At 37.4% G+C, this 16,869-nt stretch overlaps 1 protein-coding gene and 1 long non-coding RNA gene across 15 annotated transcripts in view; one reads left to right on the top strand and one right to left on the bottom strand.

Moving 5' to 3' along the window:
* The window catches only part of HDAC9 (histone deacetylase 9), a 576,603-nt gene that overhangs the window by 524,214 nt on the left and 35,520 nt on the right, over positions 1 to 16,869 (top strand). The gene's annotated exons all lie outside the window — the stretch shown is intronic.
* Positions 10,750 to 16,869, bottom strand: part of LOC141279530 (uncharacterized) — a 129,064-nt gene continuing 122,944 nt past the window's right edge. For 2 of the 3 annotated variants that reach the window (XR_012333922.1, XR_012333921.1), the window contains exon 3: positions 10,751 to 10,960. This is a non-coding gene — a long non-coding RNA (uncharacterized lncRNA). Of the gene's footprint in view, positions 10,961 to 16,869 lie in introns of all 3 variants that reach the window. The other variant, XR_012333923.1, reaches the window with a different exon arrangement.

The raw sequence follows: 16,869 nt of genomic DNA, 5'->3' as shown, positions 1-16,869 counted from the left end.
TGTTTGCTAAGTGGCTGCTTCCCACTAGCTATCTATTTTACATTTGGTAGTGTATATATGTCAGTGCCACTCTCTTACTTCATCCCAGCTTACCCTTCCCCATCCCTGTGTCCTCAAGTCCATTCTCTACGTCTGCATCTTTATTCCTGTCCTGCCCGTAGCGTCTTAGGAACTATTTTTTTTTGTTTTGTATATACTCCATATATATGTGTTAGCATGAGGTATTTGTTTTTCTCTTTCTGACTTACTTCATGCTGTATGACAGACTCTAGGTCCATCCACCTCACTACAAATAACTCAATTTCATTTCTTTTTATGGCTGAGTAATATTCCATTGTATATATGTGCCACATCTTCTTTATCCATGCATCTGTCAGTGGATATTTAGGTTGCTTCCATGTCCTGGCTATTGTAAATAGAGCTGCAATGAACATGGTGGTACATGACTGTTTTTGAATTATGGTTTCCTCAGGGTATATGCCCAGTAGTGGGATTGCTGGGTCATATGGTGATTCTCTTTTTATTTGGGGCTACTCATCCAGGTTAAAGAAACAGAAAGGGATTGTATAAAGTCTACAAAGCAATAAAAGAAAGTGGCATTTCAGAGTAACAAACTTCATAATGGCTTGGAAAATCAAAATTGTGGGTACCTGACTTAACAAACAATGCTATATTTCCTTAAAAACGATAAAATTGAACTCTCAATTTTATTTTTCTCTGTTTTATAACACACTTCCATTTCACATGCTCGTGTAGAACTCCAGGCCCTTGATTAAGCTCCCCATTTTGCCTTTGGCAGGGAAGGTAGTCAGGACTCACTAAAACTTTGTGGATCCTAGTGCAAAATGAAGATGTGTAAATGCTTCCCTGTTAAAAATTATTAATAATTTCAAGAAGATGCCAGCCGAGCATAGAACCAAGCCTGAGAGCCCTTCTGAACATGGGGTCCTTTGCAACTGCACAGGTTGCCTGTTTATGAAGCCTGCCTTGAAGGTAGCCTTTGTTTAACAGAGGAACCTTCTCTTCACATGTCTCTGAGTGTCAACCAGGTGCCTCCTTTCAACTTAAGGAGGTGTTCGAATTTCAGCTCACCCCCTAGTCCAGGTTCTGAAGGATTCTTTTGTGCCAGGGTTTGGGACTACTGTACCAGAAAAGTATGTAAATGTTGAAAAACAGGCCTTGTAGCATGTGGGAAACATTCAGGCAGGTTCCTAGATATCCTTGTCCCAAGGCAGACGGCAAGGTGCTGACAGGCCTTATGTGTATTTCTTTGAGAACTGAGCCCCACAGCTGAGGGTATGCAGGTGCTGGAGGCTGTGATTAGCATTGGCCCTTTGCCTGGCCACATGTATGTGAGTATTTTGCAGCAGGATCATCCCTGTTGTCCTGTTCTTGTTTATATTACTTATTTAGCTGAGAAGAAAAGGCCTTACAAGGCAACAGCAGGGCACCTATTTCTCCTGACAGGTAAAGACCCCCACCCCTGACAGGTCAGGGGCTGGTTTCATCTTCAGATGGTGGGTGTATACAAAGATCAACCATCTCTGAAATAACAAAAGGGAGGTATGGACAAGAAGCTTCATGTTTGCACATGCTGTTCACTCTGCTGACAAAGTCTTCTGCCTCATCCCTATTAAGTTTTCAAGACTTAGCTCAGATGTTCTCTCTTTTGGGAAGCCATCTATGAATCCCCATTCATCCCTATTCTAGATTAGGTGCATTTCCTGGGTGCTTTTATGGCAGAGATTGTTTTTGCTGATGTTCTTTGCTTTTAATCGCTGTGTCCTCTGCACAGTTCTGGAATGTTGTAGGTGCTCTGCAAATGTTCGTTGAATGAATGAATCAGCCAGTATGTCAGTATTTGCCACACTCTTTTTTCCTTAGCCTAGATTGACTTTTCAACTAAGGTTATACTTCTTGGTTAGGTCATACAGAACAAGAGATTAAGAAGTGCAGGAGAAATCTATATGAGAGCCCATTTCTTCACTCTCTTTCACAACCCACAATGATGAATCATTTCTAAGTTAGAAAGAACATGAACTGCTTGTGAGCTACCATTTCCATCGCCAAGCTTGGAGATGGCAGTTCTAAGAGTTGACTGGCCAGCTGTAATCACCAGCAAGCAATGCCAGGTAAAAGTCAGCCCAGAGTAGGATAAAGGACCCTCATATGTATATAGGCTTTCCCGAAACCCATCCTAACAACTCACAGTCCGTTGAACTCTTACCTTTTTCTGCATAGTACGGTGAGAAGCAAGATTCCCAAATGTCATGTTTCACACTAGTCCTGGCCCGTGATAACATTTTCACTGATTTTGAAGGGAAGAACCATGAAGTGAGTTTTCCACAAAACTAAATTTATTTAGTTTGAAAGACTATAATTTTAAGTTTGAAAAACATATAATGAATGATGTTGATATTGATCTATGAAACCTCAAAATGTGAAAACCACAAGTATATAGTCATGGTTTCCTTTTGTTTATTTAAATTTTTTAGTAAGAAGAGTACTCCTTTTAAGTGTCAACCAATTTTGTAGACCTCCTGCATGATAATAACGATAATCATAGTATCTTTTGAATTGTGGATCAAGAAAATATATGTGTACACAAGGATTTGAGGATTCTTTTAAAATTTTGCTGCAACCCTCCAATGGTTTGCAGCTGATAAGTTGAAAAACACTAGTGTGGAGGGTTTTAAAATGATACGAATTTCAGTATAATCCTCACCAGCCATGTGACGATGAGCTAGCCACTTAACTTTCCTAGGGAATTTCCAGAGGAATGACATGACATATCACCACACCGATTTTCTAAGGTGGTGCCACGGTGGCAGCAAGATGGCAGATCAGAAGCGGAGTCATAAAAGAACAGTAGGCAGTTTTTCCCTTTACCCCCACTTTCATCTTTTTCCCACTCTAGGAATTCTTCCCTTGTTTAGTAGATTGAGGTCTTCTTAGAATTCCTTATTATGCCAGCCACAGAAAACTGGTGACATAGGCCAGAATGAGGAAGAGACAGTAATTGCAATGTCACCATATGTTTTTGTCAAACTTGTTGTATATCAGTGGAGGAACAACATCCATGCCTCCTGCATATAAAATTTGTCACTATGGCTAAATTTATCTGTATTTTTTAAAACTCGCCCACACACAGGACACACATTATTATTTAGGGCAATGAGAATTGCATTTATGGTCTCCTGAATTTATCCAACTTTTGAGACCGATATGAAAAGGGATATGATTATCTCATTGCAGGAGAATACACCATGTAACTATGTAATTGACTATGAGGTAGTCAGTTATCCATATGGTTCAGGCAACTACAATGGGCAGAGCACACCTTTCACCCATTCTAGGGGGAAAAAAAATGAAATCAAATTTTCTCTAGGAGATCCGAGGCAAGTATAGTTGACACCAACTCCTTGTCAGAATTCTGCTTAACTTACGTTTTTATATGTGTTATTGAGTGAATGACTTCCTTTTCCTCTTTTTGTTGTTATTCTTTTCCTTCTCCCCCTCTTCCTTAATCTGCTTCTCTTATTATTACTATATATCCTCTGTTCCAGAAACTACCCTTAGAAGTAACAACTGATGTTGAAAACAAAGGAATGTTAATTTTGTTGATTTCATTTCCACTCTATTTCCAATGGAGATAACTGCTGGTAAAAATAAAATACAGACATTGTTGATGTTGTATTAGAGTGGATAATCAGAGAAGGTGCTATCCAGTTCTCTTGGTAATTAAGAGATCTGGATAGTAATTAATGAAAAAAAGCCATTAAAGTAAGATAAACCTCGCTGTAAAGATGGCAGTCATTTTCTTCTTCTATGTGAAATATCATTCTCAGCCATCTCCTTCCATTACTTTAATACCCTCTACATACCCCCTTCCCAAGGAGAAAGGACATTTACATCAGACGATCCAGGAGAAAATCAGATTGTTTCTAATCTGAAAGGAATTTGTGTACATCTCTTGTTGTGAGGAAACTGTCCAAGATTTTGATCTCATGGGGCTATGTGCATAGATTAAAGGGTTGTTTCCCCAGATGGCAACAAGCACTGCATAAATCATTTCACTAACCCTCTAGCTTCTTGACTCCACACCCAAATGCTAACCCACACTCAGTTTTTCTTCTCTCTTTTTGTCCCTTCTTGTTTTGATTTTCTACCTTTTTTCCTTATCTCTCTGTCTTTCCCTCTCTCCTCCACCTTCATCCTCTTCAGACCCAGGGGAGAAGAACAAGAGATATGCACGATGTTGAAAATGGGCTTTTAACTCATAAGGATTTAATTATTTATTTCAAGCAGGGAAGGAACATGATCAAACCTGCATTTCAGAAGATCACTATGCCTGCAGTAAGGACAGGAGATTTAGCAGAACTTACTGTCAAATGTGAACCGTTTAATTCAGAAGTAGAGCTGGCTTGGTATGTAATTCATAGGCATGGAGAGGATTAATGGTTTCTAAGTTTCAGGCTTGGACAACAGAGTAGGTACTGATGTCACCTCCTGTGATGGGGAACAGTAGAGGAAGAAAAGGTTTGCAAGGAAAGATGAATATTAGACTTAAGAAAAAGAAACTGCTGATTGAAAGGCTTAAAATTTGGGGAACCCATCTTAAATATCAGTTTTCGCCACAGTAAAGTTATGGAGGCATATTGGATGAAATTATTTACACAATGCAAACCCTGTAAGCTGTTAGCAAGTAATAAAATAACAATTACTGAGTGTTTTCAGTGTGCCAGGCACTGCTCTAAGCACTCTTATTAATATAAGTTAAATCATTTAATCTACTTAACAACCCTATGAGGTAGGTACTATTTTCATTCCCCTTTTACAATCAAGTAAACTGAGGCACATCTAGGTTAAATACTTTGCAAGGACACATAGTTACTAAATGGACAAAAGCAAGCTCATAAACCAGGCATTCTAGCTCCGGAGTCTGTGGTGTTTGCCATTATGTTATTCTAGCTCACAAAGAAATTAATTCCTTTTGCAATTTTTTGTATGCACTTTTTTCTATTTCATCCAAAAGTGACAGGTTTAAGGGGGAAATCAGTTAAACTGAAGATTTGGAGTTTTGGACATTCTGGTTAATTGAGGTTTAGCCACAGTCCGTTTTACAAGGGCAGTGCCAAGTTGCAGGGAGCCATGGAGCTATGAATCCACTCTGGAGTCCCTTGTAAACTTTCAAAATACATCTAATCACAGAAAAATGCAAGGATTGGCAGAATTTCAAATCCCTGCCCTGCTGAGTTTAAAACCCTGACTGTTGTCAGGTGTGAGCTGCTATTTGTCATAGATTTTTTGGCTTTAGACAGAGGCCTTGACGTTGCAGCCCTGGGCCAGGCCGACCTTCATTGAAGAAAAGCAGCGTTAGACATTTTCCCACTATTAACCCCGCCAACCCTTGCTTGTATCAGAGCCAGGTCAACCTTGTACACGTGGCTTTTTGAAAGCTGATTTTGAACTTCTAATTAACCATTCTCTTGAAATGTTGAGACTCTGATTATTGTTTGGTGGAGCACTAATACTAGAATATACCAGAATTAAAAGGAAAACCTGCCATCTGCTTAGAGACTTAACTTGTCTGGAATTTTTTTTTAATTCCAACTACATCTGTAATTATGAGTTTTCTTTCACTCATGTTTCTACTAAGGCAGAACTAATCACACCAAGAGTCTAAATAAAACTATGCATCTTTCTAGGACTGAAAACTCTTTAAGGACAGAAATGCTTTCTGATTATACTCAGCTGTTAGCACCCAGATGCACTTCACACATGCAATACCATTATGGTGTGCTCGAAGGTCAAGTTTGGGGAAGATCATTTGTTAGGTATTTATATATACATTATACACACACATACACAAACATAGATTATATATATGCGTATGTATAAATAAAGTATATATGTATATATAATCTCTAGTCCTCACACAATTCTGCAATGCACAATTAGTTTCCTCATCTTGTTCATGAATAAATTGAGGCTTAACAAGTTTAAATCACTCATTGGAAGTCTGTCGACTAATAGCACCAAAACCAACACTTGAACCCTGGTCTGGCTATGCTTTCAAAGCCCACTTTCCTTCTGTTAAAGCATATGACCTTCCTGTTCCCACTTCATTTCACAGATAAGAACAGAGTTCCACCAGACTTCCTGTTCCCAAGTATCCCAGGATAGACACTAGAATAGACCTCTCCTAAATAGCTTCTGCATACGTTAAAACAGACTATTTTAATCCATTAGTGGGCTTCCTAGAACATAAGGGAATATGAGGGAAAAAGAAAACATAAACTGAAATTTAATAGGGAGCGAGCAGTAATCAATAAGTAACACAAAATGGGAGAGTATCCCTGGGGCAAATGATGACATCAGTGCTATAGCTGCACAAAAAAGCCTGAAGTCTGCATCAAAGTTAGGGATATGAATTTGATAGACACTAAACAGGTTTTGTCTTCCTCCCTAATTCTGAAGGAAGCAAATACAATTCCTTTCTGGAGGAAGTATCCCTAATTTAGACCCTCAGTATATGCAGAGATCAAATTCAACAAAATACGAGCTCAAGTAAATAAATACATACATATTTAAATAAATGAATAAAGTAAAATGCACAAGGACACAAGCCACTAGGGAAAGTCAGTAGAAAAGAGAAACAGAGAATAATAAACCTTATTTGTGGGGTTAAAATGGTGGAGGGGCATAATTTCAAGTAATGATAATAGATTTAAAATATTCATTTACTTTCACTCCTCCATAAAACTCCACTAAAAATTAAGAGGATCTTTTTTTGTTGTTTTGCTTTGTTTTGTTTTTAAGACATACACTCATAGGGATGAAGAATGCAAAAGGAAATAATAGGAACCTGGAGAGCAGATGACCATCTGTTACTGTCTTAGCAGACCTAAAAAAAATGAATTCTAAACCAGTACTAGCAGGTAGATCTCTGCCAGAGAAGGATACGTCAGACGCATGTAGAATTGTTGACCCACACACCTAAGACTTTCTATTTTATTTCATTTATTTTAATTTGTCATTTTTTCTAATTCATTATCCCTTTCCTTTCTTCACTTCTATGTCCAGCTTAAAAACACTAACTCTTAAATCCATTTGCCCTTCTACCTTTAATCTGCCTTAAAAATCTTGCCCTTTTACTTTACCAATCTAATGAAATCTCAACCCTGAATATAGTCTACAAGGAACTTTCTCTAACACTGGATGTAAATAAACAGGTCCGCTTGAGATTGTCATGAATCATAGCAATTTGATTTCCTGTAAGTTTATGAACACCAAACTCAAGTGGGCCCAGTATAATCCTGCTGTGTTTCTCAGGTCAATTTTCACTGCCTCTCTCAAACTACTTTTTCAAATTTCACTCTCCTCAAACCTCCATCTGTTTCACCTTTGCTGGCAATCTCGGCAGTAAACTTTTCTTAGAGTAAATTGCAGCTACCAAACTGCTTTCTTTGAATTGTTCATTCTCATCAACAATTAAACAACCTAAAATCTCTCATCTTAAAGAACAAACTCCAACAGCCTCACTCCTTCCCCAGTTTACCATCCTATTTCTCTCAAACCCTCCAGGAACAAATTCTTGAAAAAGGTTTCTATCTAGTTATCTTCATTTTCACAGCTAGAAATCCCTATTGGAACCACTCTATTCTGGTTTCAATCTCACTGTGGTCACCAGTGGCATTTCTACTGCCAGATTTAAAAAGTGATTTTATTAAACTTTATTTTGAAATAATTTTAAGTTTAGAGAAAACTTGCAAATATAATACACTATAGAATTCTCATATAACCTTCCCCTGGCTTCCCTTAAGTTGACATCTTGCAAAACCATAGCACAATTACAGGAACTAAGAAATTAATAGTCATACAGTACTGTTAACTATAGACTTTCATTGGATTCTACCAGTTTTTTCACTAATTTCCTTATTCTGTTCCAGAATTCAGTCTATAATCAACACATTGCATTTAGTTGTCATGTCTCAGTCTCCTCTCAACTACAACAGTTCTTCAGTCTTTCTGTGCCTTTTATGACCTTGACACTTTTGAAGAGTACTGGTCAGTTATTTTGAAAAATGTCTCTCAGCTTGGGTTTCTCTAATGTTTCCTCATAATTAGATTGAGGATATGCATTATTGGCAGGATTACCACAGCAGTGATTCAGTATCGTTCTTAGTGCATCAGATCTGCAGCACATAATGTCAGTATGTTTTATTATTGGTAAGGTTAGCCCTAGCCTGGATCACTTGATTAAGGCAATCTTCAGTATAAAGTTAGAATATTTCCCTTTGGAATTAATAAACATGTTGGGAAGATACTTTGAGATTATGCAAATATACTGTTTCTCCTCAAATTTTTGCCCATTAACTTTAGCAGCCATCAGTAGATCTTGCCTGCAAAAATTATTAGTCTGGTGTTCCAATGCCGACTTTCTATTTTCTTTACTCTGTCTACATTTCTTACTTGGAAGTTATCTGTCATGAGGAACTGTCCTTTCTCTTCCATTTACTAACTTATTCGTTATAATATTTATATCAGTATGGGCTCATGTATATTTATTCTATAGGTTATAATCCAATACTATCATTATTTATTTTGTTGTTGAAATTGTTCAAGCTCTGATTATTCAGAGCTCTTTCAGGATGGCTCCTATGTCCTTTTGACTTGGCTTCAGACAAATACAGTCTAACAATCCAATCTCCCAGAGTCTTTGAATCCCTTCCTCTTCATTAAACCAAGGTAGGTCTGATGTTTCTAGATCACTTCCTGTGGGCCACCTTTCGGTCCATGTTTTAGCCAACCAAACAAATGAAGTTAGAACCCTTCTTAACTCTTCTAGCTGCAGCATTAAATGCAGCATCTCTGCTTAGTGGGCCCATCATCCTCTACCTAAATGCTTTTCACCCTACATATTCTTTTCTTAAGTATATAATATGGATAAGTTGTTTCAACCCTCTTTACTTCAGTTTTCTCAACTATAAAATAAAGAAAATGAGATTATCTTACAAGGTGGTTTTGAATTTTTATGAAATTACATATAGAGCACATTTTCATAGGCAATTAATAAATATTTCTTATCATTTTACTTATCGTTGTTTTCGTCCCAGACCATAGCTTCATAGTCACCTCTACGTGAATAACTCCAAAATTTCTATCTTCAGCTCAGACCGCAGACCTGAGTTCCAGATGTTTCCTAAACTTCTAGCTCAGCATCTTCCCCTAGATGTTGCAAAGGCATGTCTAGTCAACATGCCCAAAGCCAGTCATTATTTTTGCCCCAAACCTCAACCTCTTCCATGTTTATTGGTCCAAGTAAATGGCACCACTATCCTTCCAGTTTCGCTGGAGAGGAATCTAGGAGTTATCCTTCTTGTTGTTCTTTCCATTTCTGTCTACATCCAATCCATTACCCCATCCTGTTTGTTGTACTCCTTAAACATTTCATTTATCCAACCAATTATTTCTGTTCCCATGGCCACTGTCCCAAATCAGGCTTCCATCATCTTTCTACTGTACCATTTCTATATCCTACAAAGTGGTCTCCAACATCCAATTTTGGTTTCTCCATTTTTGTTTCTCTAACGTGCTGCCAGAGTGATCTTTTACAAAATAAGGCATATTCGTCTCCCTACCTCCTTGCTTTGAACCAGAGGTCAGCAAATTTTTTTCTGTACAATACTAGACAGTAATTATATGAGGCTTTGTGTTTCAACTGCCTAACTCTTCCATTGTAGCAAGGAAGTGGCCATAGCCAGTGTGTAATGAACATGGCTGTTTTCAATGAAACTTTATTTACAAAAAAGGGGTGTGGGTCTGTGTCTTTATTCCCGTCTTAACCCTAGGTTCTTCATGACCTTTTTTTTATTTGTTTTTTCTTAGATTCCATATATATGTGGACTTGAGGATATGGGGAGGGGAAAGGGTAAGCTGTGACAAAGTGAGAGAGTGGCATGGACATATATATACTACCAAACGTAATATAGATAGCTAGTGGGAAGCAGCCACATAGCACAGGGAGATCAGCTCGGTGCTTTGTGACCACCTAGAGGGGTGGGATAGGGAGGGTGGGAGGGAGGGAGACACAGGAGGGAAGAGATATGGGAACATATATATATGTATAACAGATTCACTTTGTTATAAAGCAGAAACTAACGCACCATTGTAAAGCAATTATACTCCAATAAAGATGTTAAAAAAAAGGGTGTGGGACCAATTTGGTTTCTGAAAAAGGAAAAATCTGAAACAAGTGGTATCTGGATATGATATTAAAATACCAGACATCAACCAAAACACCAATTGTAAAGGACACCTAAATTTCTGGCCCGGGAGATGGAGGGAGAAATATTCAACATTTCTGCCACCTGATGCACCAAACAGGTGTGCTGTAGCCACAGCTTGTGACATGCATGAAGTCACCAAACTGTCAGAAGGTGCGGTTGGGAGCAACATGGGGAATCAGAAGTTAGGAATAGATAAAAAGTGTTCAAGAAATAGAGAGGGAGCAGAGTTTAGTGCTCAATTGTTGTTTCCCAAGAAGGCTGGTAATGAACATGTAACTTTGCACAAAATGTTTATCAGTATTGATCTTTCGTCATGGGGATATAGTGATGAGTGACAAGAACACTGAAGACACAATGATGTTGAATCAGTAGTAGTATCTACTTTAAAATATAGTCATTATTAAAAACAAAACAAAAATAAAAACTAAGGCCACAGGGGACAATTTAACAAGTGCAGTTGCAGAAGGTGCATTTAGGTATTACTTATGAAGCATGGATTTTTATTTAGATAAAATGACTATGCATTTAGTTTTTATTTTAATTTTTTAATGAGTTTTCAATTTCAAGCGTTTTTTTTTTTTTTCCCAGCTCCAAAGTGAGGTAATAGTTGTTATTTGTTGACTCCACTAGAAGAATATCTTGGTTAAAGATGCAGTGTCCTTAGGATGCTACAAACAGAAAAATCAGTTAATTCAAATAATGGTTTGATATTTTTCATTCAATTCATGGAATTAAAGTTTTTGGAAATAAATTTGCGGAAAAAAAAACTTAGGGCATTACTATGAATGCTGTTATAAATTACAGTGAAAATCTAACACTGACAATATAATCTTTTGATTTCATATTAATATGAAAATTTAAATTTTGCTGGAGCATAGCTTAATCTTAAAGAACAGAAATGCATTTGGCATTGATTACATAGTACCAAATTCCTTAACTTTTTATAAATAATAAAATATAATTATAAGTTTAATAAAAATGTATTTTTAAATCCCTAAAAACAAAACCCAATAAGCTTGATATTTAATCAATGAAAGTTTATGGTGTTGTTCTCAAAATTTTAAATAATTTTTTATAAACACAGGGTAAAATACAATTAAATGAAATACAAAGTTCTTAAAATACAAATGATATTGATGACAAAGAAACACGTTCAGCATGGCAGTACAAAATTTCTCTCTTTGCTGCCCATTATCAACCATACTTTAGAAATGTTTGAAATGACTATTCTGCAATAATACTGAACTATTTTGTAAGTCAGTTTTCTGAACTTTGATTACATCTTTCTAATCATTTAGAATTCACTAATCAAAATATTCAATAAATGGCCCTCTGAACTCACATATGAAGGAATAACTACTATAGGAATTGCCTGTTGATCAGAAATAAAAGTAAACTAGGAAAAACACATATGAAACTTTTTAACATTTATTTTATTGATGTATAGTTGATATACAATGTTGTGTTAATTTCTGCTCTACAGCGAAGTGATTCAGTTATACACATATAGACATTATTTTCCATATTCCTTTCTATTGTGGTTTATCACAGGCTATTGAATATAGTTCCCTGCGCTATACAGTAGGACCTTGTAGCTTATCCATTCTATATATAATAGTTTGCATCTGCTAATCCCAAATTCCCAATCCATTCCTCCCCCCACCACCCTTGGCAACCGTAAGTCTCTTCTGTATATCTGTGAGTCTGTTTCTGTTTCACAGATAAGTTCATTTGTGTCATATTTTAGATTCCACATATAAGTGATATCATATGGGATTTGTCTTTCTCTTTCTGACTTAACTTCAGTTAGTATAATAATCTCTAGGTCCATCCATGTTGCTGCAGATGGCATTATTTCATTCTTTTTTATGGTTGATTAGTATTCCATTATATATATGTACCACATCTTCTTTATCCATTCATCTGTTGATGGACATTTAGGTTGTTTTCATGTCTTGGCTATTGTGAATAGTGCTGCTATGAACATAAGGGTGCATGTTTCTTTTTTAATTATAGCTTTGTTGGGATGTATGCCCAAGAGTGGGATTGCTGGATCATATGGCAACTCTAGTTTTTTGAGGAACCTTCATCCTGTTTTCCATAGTGGCTGCACCAGTTCACATTCCCACCAACAATGTAGGAGTGTGAAACTCTGTTTTTGGACACGGGACAGCAGGCATTGAAGGCCTGTGATCCTAGCAGGAAACAAACAAGGAAAGAGAAACAAAATGATTCCTACAATTGCTGGAGCTTACTGATAAGAGGCAAGTTCCAGGCTGCAGCATAGGGAGAGAGAATTCAAAGAGTGTAGTGGTTTTTCTGAGTAGAAAATGAAGTGATCAGAGTTTGGGGGGATTGAAGTGACTAGAATTTGTGAGGCAGAATACTTGCGATAAAGTTGCTGCTCAAAGAAAGAGTTCTGGGTATCTGTACAAGAGTTTCCTTAAACCACTGTCTTACTTACCTTTCCATACATAAGGTGAAACTCCACAAGGCTGGGGAACTAACCAGTGGAAAACAGTAGGTTAAACAATTCAAGGAGTTCAAACAGAACTGGGAGTAGTTTGCATTCCCACTAGCCAGAGTGGAAAGACCTTGTAATATACAAGGCATCATGTAGAGATATCAAAATGGTTTCATCTTAGTAATAGGGCTAAATTAACTTTATACTAAAGCCTGCTCTGGAGTTAGTCTAACAAGGAATACAAGCATCCTCAAAAAGTTCATACTGATTGCAAGCAATTTAACTGCATGCCCAAAGTCCAATGCTTTAAAAGAACACAGCGAAATTCAACAACCAAAAATGTTCAAATTAACAATGTCAAGCATCCAAAAGAAAATTACCAGGCATACAAAGAAGTAGGAAACTATGACCTAGAACCAGAAGACAAGTCAGTTAACAGAAACTAACTCAGTAATGCAAGGTATGATGAAATTAACAGACGAGAATGTTACTTCCAATGTAAACAGGAAAGTACAAACATACTGCAGAAAAAAATGAAAAACAGAACATGTAAATGGAAGTTTTAGAGATAGAAATAAAATATTTGATATTAAAAAATTCTGCAACCTAAAATGATTAATGGCAGATTATAAACTACAGAAGACAAAAGAAAAAAAACAAAAACAGTTAAGCTGAAGAACAGAAACTATCCAAAGTGAAGAATAGAGAGAAAAATACTTTTAAAAAGTATATCAGTTATATATTGGGCAACATCAGTCAGTTCAACATACCTATAAGTGGAGTCTTACGAAAGGGGGGAATATTTGAAGAAATAATGGGAAAATGTTTCATAAATTTGCTGAAAACTACAGATCCCCAGATCCAAGAAATCCAGTCATTCACCAGCAAAACAAATATGAATAAACTCACACTGAGAAACATCAAAGAAACCAGACAAAAGAAAAAGCATATTACATTCAAAGAAACAAAGATAGAGATGATAAGATAAAAAAATGATAAGAAATTTTTTGTTTTGGCTGCACAGCGCAGGATCTTAGTTCCGTGACCAGGGATCAAACCTGTGCCCCCTGCAGTGGAAGTGTGGAGTCCTAACCACGGGACCACCAGGGAATTCCAATAAAGAAATCTTTTGAATCTCAAAAGTATTATGTTAAGTGAAAGATATTAAAGACTACATAGGGGCTTCCCTGGTGGCACAGCGGTTGAGAGTCCGCCTGCCGATGCAGGGGACACAGGTTCGTGCCCCGGTCTGGGAAGATCCCACATGCTGCGGAGTGGCTGGGCCCGTGAGCCATGGCCGCTGAGCCTGCGCGTCCGGCGCCTGTGCTCCGCAACGGGAGAGGCCACAACAGTGAGAGGCCCGCGTACCGGAAAAAAAAAAAAAAAAAAAGACTACATAGTATATGGTTACATTTCTATGAAATTCTAGAAAAAGCAAAAGTTGTACTGTGGCAGAATTTTAGTGGTTGTCAGGGGCTAAGAAGGAGGGTAAGAAATTAATTCCAAAGGGCCAAAAGTAACTTTTTGGGTTGAAGAAAGTATTACATATTTTGATTGTTGTAGTGGTTATCATAACCTGCCCTTAAAGTTGGTAAATTTTATTGACTGTATACACTATACCTCAATGAAGCTGATAAAAAAATAGTCATGAAATGAAGCAAAAATATAACCTTTGGAACTTTTAAAGGACTGCAATTACAAGAAATAGTATTTGCAAAAAGGAAAACATTTAAATTGACCCCTACAAAAGCAAAGGAATAAATGAACAAACTGAAGGATAAGAACTCAAACCAGTACAAGATTTTATTTTGAAAATCTGTAACTAGGCTTTCAAAGATATATATTTGTTGATAGAATCATTGATAAAACTATTCTCAGGGCTTCCCTGGTGGCGCAGTGGTTGAGAGTCCGCCTGCCGACGCAGGGGACACGGGTTCGTGCCCCGGTCCGGGAAGATCCCACATGCCGCGGAGCGGCTGGGCCCGTGAGCCATGGCTGCTGAGCCTGCACGTCCGGAGCCTGTGCTCCGCAACAGGAGAGGCCACAACGGTGAGAGGCCGGCGTACCGCAAAAAAAAAAAAAAAAAAAAACCCAAAAACTATTCTTAGTTGGATAAACATATTCTGTTCTGGAATGTAATGAAATTTAAGAAGTCATATGATTTTGCAGCATCTAAATTTGGTAAATAAAATTTGAAGTTATAAACGGAGAAAACTTTTTTGATAAGTTCAGCTTACATAAAATATTTGCCAAAGGTATTCTGAAAGAAGGAACAAGACAGTAGTCATGAAAATATTTGGTATGAAATACTCATTTCAATATTTTGAAAATTGGAAGTGAAAATATTTCACATTTAGCAGATATTGCTCTGAGCTTACCAGATCGCACTGCACTGGTAGAGACAGTATTTGTCAACCAAAAATATTATAGTCTCTCAAGAAAAGTAAATTAAAGATGCCACAATTTAAAATTTATTAACTCTAAAATTCTGCTTTGAAGATTTCAGGCAATTTTATGAAACAGTCCAAAATATTCAGACCACGTTGAAACGGAAAAATACCAGTGATGACTCTGTCAGTGAGATATATGACCACAAAACTGATTAACATGTGAACGTTTACCAAAAATCATAATACTGTTTGTCATTTTCTAATGTTTAGATAATATTTTGAAAGTTGGTTACTATGCTTTGGCATACATGAATTGTGCTATTTCTATATTTTAGAATTAATAATAATTAGTTGTGACAATTTTTGAATAGTACTATTTTATAGGCCCACTAGTATACTTTGTCAACTAATAAGTAAATAGTTCTATAACATATAATTTTTATTTTTAGCCCCATTTTCGCCTCAAAATTGCCCAAACATGAATGAAAAATTACCTTATCACTCTATTTATACACCAGTTTCCAATATATCTTTATTTTTGCATATATACAGTGCTTAGGATCCCAAGAAAGTTCTCCATTTAGCTAAGAAATACATCCTTTTTTAAAATATATTTATTTGTTTAGTTATTTATTTAGTTTTAGCTGCGTTGGGTCTTCATTGCTGCACGCGGGCTTTCTCTAGTTGCAGCGAGCAGGGGCTACTCTTTGTTGCGGTGTGCGGGCTTCTCATTGCGGTGGCTTCTCTTGTTGCAGAGCACAGGCTCTAGGCGCATGGGCATCAGTAGTTGTGGCTTGCGGGCTCTAGAGCGCAGGCTCAGTAGTTGTGGCACACGGGCTTAGTTGATCTGTGGCATGTGGCATCTTCCGGGACCAGGACTCGAACCCGTGTCCCCTGCATGGGCAGGCAGATTCTTAACCAGTGCGCCACCAGGGAAGCTCCAGAAATATATCTTAATGAACCTGAAAGAGACCACACTGTGAAACTCCTGGGCTGCCAGTGGGAGCATTTACTCTTCTCTGAGGATTTAGTATTCTGAAATGGGAGCAAAATTACCAGACTTGTGTTTTAGAAGGACTGTCATAGCAATGTGGGTGATAGATTGCATGAGAATAGACAGGAAAAATGCAGAAAAGAATTTCTCTTTAAAAAGAGCTAACAAGCTCTGAGCTCTGGAGAATCCATGAACATAGGCCCCTTGTACGTCCCACAGGTGTTAATAATCTCTAAGGTTGAAGGGATAGGAAGAAGTTTCGGTCAGCGCCAGCTTCTTTTCCTATGGGAACATGGTATGTAATGACAAAAGAGGACATCATTCAAGCGGCAAGAACAAATTTGAGAAGTGACTCCAAGGCTCCCAATGATGATGGAAGGGGGAGGTTGTGGGGTCAGGAGGTTTTCAGAGTCTCAAAGGGCTTTGGTTGGGAAAACGTTTGGTGGATAGGTTATTGCTAACACAGACCTTCATGTGTCAACAAGTACCTCTTTTTCCAAATTGATCATTATCAAGAAAAACCTGGTTTATGCTGAAGTCTGATTACACAGTACCTGCAACATGTCCTTTCATGGCTCCTATCTGACCCAGCGACACTCCATCTGTGTCCCCCACTTCTAACTCTTGACTGTCTGCATTCTGTTATCTAGTTTTTACCTTTTAGATTCATTCTTTGCTTCACCTCTACAGACAAAATACAAATGCAGAACAATGAAAGCCAAATAATTC

The sequence above is a fragment of the Tursiops truncatus genome, chromosome 9 (assembly GCF_011762595.2).
Source record: "Tursiops truncatus isolate mTurTru1 chromosome 9, mTurTru1.mat.Y, whole genome shotgun sequence".
Taxonomy (NCBI): Eukaryota; Metazoa; Chordata; class Mammalia; order Artiodactyla; family Delphinidae; genus Tursiops; species Tursiops truncatus.
Note: the sequence above shows the minus strand (reverse complement) of the source record. Positions and strands in the feature narration are given on the sequence as shown.